The sequence below is a fragment of the Perna viridis genome, chromosome 6, assembly GCF_037379345.1.
Source record: "Perna viridis isolate PV_CMFRI_1.1 ecotype Kerala chromosome 6, ASM3737934v1, whole genome shotgun sequence".
Lineage (NCBI taxonomy): Eukaryota > Metazoa > Mollusca > Bivalvia > Mytilida > Mytilidae > Perna > Perna viridis.
Window position 1 is genome coordinate 18448778 of NC_142450.1, and position 7305 is coordinate 18456082.

Genomic DNA, 7305 nt, shown 5'->3' on the forward strand with positions numbered 1-7305 from the left:
CCCGTGCACCTATTCCATGCTACCAGTTTCTAGTGGAGTCCGAGGTGCTCATTTGCTTTTGTTACTTTGTACGTATGATTTTAGTTACTTTATGTTTTTCATTCTGTATGTCTATTTTCAATGTCTATTTTTTGTCCCCTTGGATTACATTTTTTTGATTACTGCTGTAACCTTGGTACCCTTGATTACTCTTTCGAAATGCAATTTTCTCTGAGTTTCGATATTTTGCTGTGGAATTGAAAATGTGCATGAATTATGTATCATAAAAATAATGTATATATTTTGTTAGTAAAACTAATTATTTCAACAATTCCAGTGATACCAGAAATGAACTCAATTGCCTTCAGATTAAATATATACATTATATATAATGGAATCAATTGATGTTGCACACTTGGTTTAAGAGTTTTATGTTAATTATGTTTATTAACTAGACTGATAAATTTGTAAACCGGGTTAATAAGTATGATTTTTTCATCATGGCCCTTTATAATGTACAACGACACACACATTGGGTGCCAATAAAAAAACACATTCAAATCAAACCATATTCTATCTTAAAATGATATATTTGACTACAACGATGACAAACAAAATTGTACTATATCAAAATGTGGAATTTTTACGACACACAAAACCTTTTACACAAGAAGTGATAATGACTTAAGGTTCAAATCGACGAAACTAATTTACGGATTAGAATAAAACTTATGCAGTCTAGTATATGTCGGCGAAAAACTTGAACAATTAACCAAACAAATGTGCGAACATCGTACGGGAATTAATACCACAAAATTCCCGACAGTTTGTTAACATTTTAATCAACTGGATCATTCAATCCTCTATATGAAAGTTCCTATTCTTGAAAATATTACCATTCAACGAACAGTCAGTCCTAAGTAAAAGCTATCGTAAGGAAAGGGGGAATACTGGATACGCAGACTAGGTACTGCAATACCTCACGAGTCCAATAAAAACATAAAAAAGTAAAGGAAACCTTTCAAGCCAATATAACAATAACATAAATGTGATGAATTTATTTGACAAAATTCCAAGACGGAAAGGAGTCATGGGCATCGCAACTGTACGTCACCTTAATTACATGATGTCTCCATAGATGGTCTTCTTCCTTTCATACAAAAACCTCTTGGACTTCATCACATTAGAACCAATGACAGCATAAAAAGTAGATGAAACCTTTCAAACCAATATAACAATAACATAAATGTGATTCGTTAATTTGACAAAAATGTAAAACAGATAAGGAGGCATGGCCATCCCCACTATGCATCACCTTAGATGCATGATGTCTCCACAGAAGGCTTTATAACAAAAACCTTTTGGACATTATCCCATTGGAATTAAACTCAATTCTATACATCTCACTCTACTACGCTCCCTTTCCAAAACAAGTCTTTACACACCTGTTTCACAAACTACCTCCCTCATCATTTTACATAAATGTGACCACCAGTATCCAGTTTCCCCAGACTCCTTAAACCAGTTTGAGTAAAAGGTCAAGATGAAGGAAAGCGATCATTTGCTCACAATCGTGTGTGAACAAAGGTATAGATGCAATCAATTTGGCTAACGTCCACCAACACAAAAAAACGTCAATAACAATGTCCCCCGTATTTCAAAGACAAAGCAATACCAAATATTTTATATTACTATACTTCACCTATTGCATCCAAAATGTTCAATTATAAAATGTTATTGCAGGACCTCAAGGACTTAAAGGCTAGACCACTTGACTGTTCTTGAAAAGACTCTCCATTCAAATATGGTTCTTTCGATCAGGTCAATTGGGAGATTTAAACATCATCGAAAACGAATCTCTCCGTAAGGTCCCTTCAAAAGGTCCCAAGTACCGTGAACCATGCTCCATAAATTGGAAATATAACTTTATATTTCTTATGGATGCCGTAGAGGACTATTCAAGAAAAAGGGTAAAACGAAAACAAGAAGACATTAATTCTTTCGCAGAGTGAGTAAAGGCTGTGATTTGAAACGTATGAAAGTTTTAAGAAGGTCAATAAGTGTCAATGCTACATCAGTTTTCAAAGACCCCGATGTAGCAAAAACAGTGTCTACTTTACAAGACAAATATGTTGTCTTACCAACAGACAAAGCCCAAAACAATGTTGTTTTTGTCTTCAAAACGTATTACATTCAATGTTTATTGTCACAGAGGTAGATAGACGTAGAAAACAATAGCACTTAACTGCTAGTAGTATTTTGTTTGTTCATTTGTGTAATGTGAAATCAGTTTCTTTATTTCTTTTAAACAAGGGAGTCGTTTTCTTTTTTTTAGGTGTGTTTATATATGTTATATTTTTTCCACAAAGGCGAGATTTAGTAGGAGTGGGTTGTACTTAAATCTAGCCCCATGTTTTTTGTTCCTGTCCCAACTAATAATATGCATTGGTTCGGTATTCTTTCAGTTTAGTATTTCGCTGTTCCTGTAACGTTATTTTGGGGGCAACTTAAGCCTAACCTTTGTTGTGAGGTTTCCACCACCCGCCTCGCACGCTAACCATTACCCCACCGGTTATCCTAAAAACATGACAAGTTATTGTAGTGGATCGAAAATTAAAATCAAAATATAAACTCTGCTCGTTTTTGTACATGTTCAGATTGTAAAATACTACATCAGTGTTTGTATATCAAACGAAATAGTTCTGAGGACGGCAAACGTTTTTGAACACTCACGCGAATATCCATGAATATTTGGTAGTAGTTCCAACTGATATGCAGAAATCTAAATGTTACAACATGTAATTTACTTATCTGATTGAATCTCGAAACATAGGACTAATGCATTCATGCTTAGTTCAAATGAATTACAGTATTTTAGGCGTTTGAAGTGTATATATTTTACAATAGATATCATTACTTAGTGCTAAAAACGAAGTAGATGATTTGTCTCATTTATAGAGCAAAGGTAACCATCGATGGAAAATGGATTATTAAGTAGCATTCCATATAAGAATCATGCAAAATGTAATTCATGGTTGGAAAGCCTACTTATTGTTTTGAGACTTTGTTTAAAATGTCAGAGTTAACAGAAAGTAGCATGTGATTTTTCATATACATGTAACCCTTGTTCAAAAGAGATAAAATTATATAGAATGTACCGTAGAGTTCAAAATTAAGGGAGATTACTCCTAATCTGTAAATTACACTAAAATACAATATAAACTATTGGATTTGCCATGTGCATCATTCACTAAGAGTAGACAGAATGGAATGAATAATTATATATTTCATCATATAGACCTATAACCAAACATAATAATACAAATAAAAATATGTAATCTTTTTGGGGTGTGTCACATGTTGAATAATTTGCATGATTCTTACAAAGACCGCTACTTAAGAAATGAATGATGAACCAATCAATTTGATACTAAAAACTTGATGCTCATGAAAGAGTAGTCAAGGGAACCAAGATTATATCAGAAATCAAAAGAATGTAATCCATGGACAAAAATCCAGCCATGAAAAACGAAAATACACAACAAAGAACATAAAGTAACTAAAATCATACATACAAAGTAACAAAAGCAAATGAGCACCTCGGACTCCACTAAAAACTGGGTGCATTAACCAGGTGCACCGGTAGGGTGAAAATATCATTATCATAAGAAGTCAGAATAATAGATGTTAACCTTTGAAAAGAATCGACTTTAAGGTTTACACATTTTGTTTGTAGAATACAGTGAAGAATGTCCAGAATCTCGGGAAAAAAATCATCAAAAAGTTCAATAATAAAATAGTATAATCGGGAAAATCACCCTTGAATTAAAACTCTTAACCGGAAGCAGCGATCTCTAAATTTCGTTGACAACCTCCAAATTCGAAACAGTTAAAACAAAAGTGGAATTATAACACAAACAAGGTTTTAAAGTTCAGTCAATTTGAGTTATAACAGGTACTGATATTCTTACATACCCATTGTTGATGTTTAGTTCATCCAATACTATATTTTCATCTGATCCAGGACCAAGTTCATTTGGAAGAGTAATTAAGAGAATATATGTTATAGCGGTAATCAAAATAATGCAGTCCATGGACAAAGATCAGACGCGGAAAACAGACATACACAACAAAGAAAACAAAGCAACCAAAATCATACACACAAAGCAACAAAAGCAAATGAGCAACGCGGACTCTAGTAAAAACTGGTAACATGGACCAGGTGCACCGATAGGGTAAGCGTCCTCTGTTTTTTCTAGAAACACCCGCCGAGTTGCTCATAAAAAATCAAGTCCGGGGTAGACGAAAGTGGAAAACAAAACTATGACACGTTGAACAAATCAGTTTTCATGGCGCAGATGGATACACCGTAATAATTCCTGAGATTACGATGACGACCATACAACTTCTGTAGTGATGACTTCTAGCATATAGCATCATAACCCTGTCCCAGAAGCCTATTTATTAGAATTCTAGCGCGATCAAAAAGTATTTTTACGTATTTTTGGCAAGCTCTGGTTAACGTAAGATTTGTGATATGAACACTCCATACGCATGTGCTGAAGGGATGTTGTCACAGATGAATGGAAAGTTGAATAAAAAGTCATCAAGTTTGGTCAATAGTTTTCCCTTACCATCTTTTTCTAAGTATAGGTCAAGATATGAGGCTAACTTCACAGTGTCTGTAGTATCCTTTATATCAGGTTCTGTGGGGTAGATGCGACGTATCAAATCCCCAAAATCAGAATTGTTTAAAGATAATACGTCATCTATATAGCGGAAACTGAGATTAAAGGATCTACCTAAACGAATATATGTTGCAAGTTGAGTTTTGTATTGATTTCATTGTGTAATATATCTTTAACATGTTCTTCCTTAAATTGTCTTTGTAAGAATCATGCAAAATCTGAAAAATGTGATACACCCCAAAAAAAGGCTACAAATTTTTTTTTTGTAATTAAGTTGTTTTATGGGTCTATACTATGAAATGAGTAATTATTCATTCAAATCTGCCTTCTCTTAGGAGATAATCAACATTGTAACTCCAGTAGATTCTATTGTATTTGAGCGTCATTTACAGAGTTATCTTTCTTAATTTTGAAATCTACAGTGCATTCCGTATAATTTTTATCTCCAAAGAGCACGGGTAATATGAAAAACCACATATTATTTTCTGTTTACTATGACATTTCAAACAAAATACCAAAAATTAAAATATGTAGGCTTTTTACCCATGAATCACATTTTGCATGATCCTTAGCTTGAGTGCTACTTATAATGAAAATGAAAAAAACAATACTTCGCCTTGTACTTCATACAACTGCAGGTAAATTAAGCGCAATGAACTTCAGATATAAAGTTGTTAGATTAATTATTGGCTCTCGTCACTATAGTAATTTCAGAATAATAATAATGATAACAATAATAATCAAAATAATAATAATAAAATATTTTATACATGAAACTACATTTAAAATGTGATTAGAAAGACTGTTCAAAAGTATAGAATTTATTTCATTGTGAACCGAATTTCAATTAAGCAAGGACTCATGTTTAAAGACGTCTGGTAGATTTGTGGTAAAACGTAGAAAATTATTTAGCTTGAAGAACGTACAAGGATAGTAATTTTTATTTGTAAATGCATAAAACAAAAAAATGTAATTAAGAATAAACACAGTATCTTCCATTCGTCGTCGGAGAAAAATCAAGTCCTGGACAATTGTTAAAACAATATCATGAAGTTTAAATGACGGCACCATTTAAATTTAAAAAAAAATATGCTTAAAGATAACATAACTAGTCGATCATTAGATATCCTTAAAGGTAGTTCACATCACTTTAATTGACAAAATTAAGGTGTATCTCCCTACACTTAGACAAAAAAATGTTCAACATTTTTCATAGTACTGGTATGATAAGATGTTGCCGTTGTTCCCTTTTCTGCTTGTTTGGTAGAGACGACAGTGTTCGTCGAAATCAACAGCGAAACCTAAACAGTTTGATTGCCTCACACAAATCAAACTGCATGAAATTTCAATTTTTAATCTTGGTATTGCCACAACACTGAGTTGATGAAGTGGTTCATTATGTGGTTTTGGACAGAATATGTTCTCTGTTGAAAACAAAACAAGGAATTCATTTGATATTATACAACTATTACATGATTTAATGTCCTTATAAATTAAAAAAAAAAACTTGAGCAAGCTCATTAACTAGAATACATCGCTTCAATGTAGTTGTTTAATTTGATGGCGACCTTTGGCAGAAATTACTCCAAGCACATCTATATAATTATGGTTTCCAACCGTCCCACTTAATGTCATTAAAATCCTGTTTGTAATCTAGAACGCAAGCAAAATGTATACAAACAAACGGACAGCCGTACAGTCAAACAGTTGGGAATATTCTCAAATCATTTTAATGCTGATGAGAGGTCCTCGAGGAAATTAACGCAGTAGTCAGACTTGTCTGACCATGAATCATTTCATATATTACATGCATTAACGGAAATTGGCAGTAATACAAATTTTAAAATTCAAATGCACATGGTAGACATTCTTGGCCCTGAATTTGGCTTTATATTTCGATACTTCTTGTGCACATTTTTTTTTTTAGATTTTGATCTTCCCATGTATTTGATTTTGATCCGATGAGAGGTTTCTCCCTGAAACAATCTTGCAATATGATATTTTTGTATTTTACCTGAATCTTTGTTTGCGGGGGGTATAATAATTTTTTGGTTGGTGATTCTTTGTGAATAATACGCAATTTTTTATTACATTCTTTCTCTATTGGGCACGCCGATCGATATTTTGTCCCTTCTAGGCAACAGGTAGATTGTTCAAAGCACCCTGCTTCAGTTTTCTATATCCATACCCTTTTGCACGGCATCGCAAAGGGAGACAATTTATATGTGCAATTTATTTCCGGGGGTTACTTTTTGAATGGATTTTTCCCTCGTTGATTGATGTAGATAGATTCGAAATATATTTGGCGATACAAGTCTTATTCGGAAAATTATACATGAAAATGGCTTATTCCATTTACAAAAAAGTGACTAAATGAAATATAAAAAGCAAACGTTTTATACTTCTCTCTTACCTGTACTTTATTTCAAGTGATTACAAACGTTTAAAATGTATTTGGTGAAAATTCTTCCGTACACTTTTAGAATAATCATGATCGTTCGACAAATATGTGCTCAATTTCACCACAAAAGTTCCCCTGACTTTTTTCGTGTTATTTTATCAATTATGCAAAAGATGACAAAATAATCAAACACATGAGATTCACTCGATACAGTCGACTCATTTACGCAGATTTAAT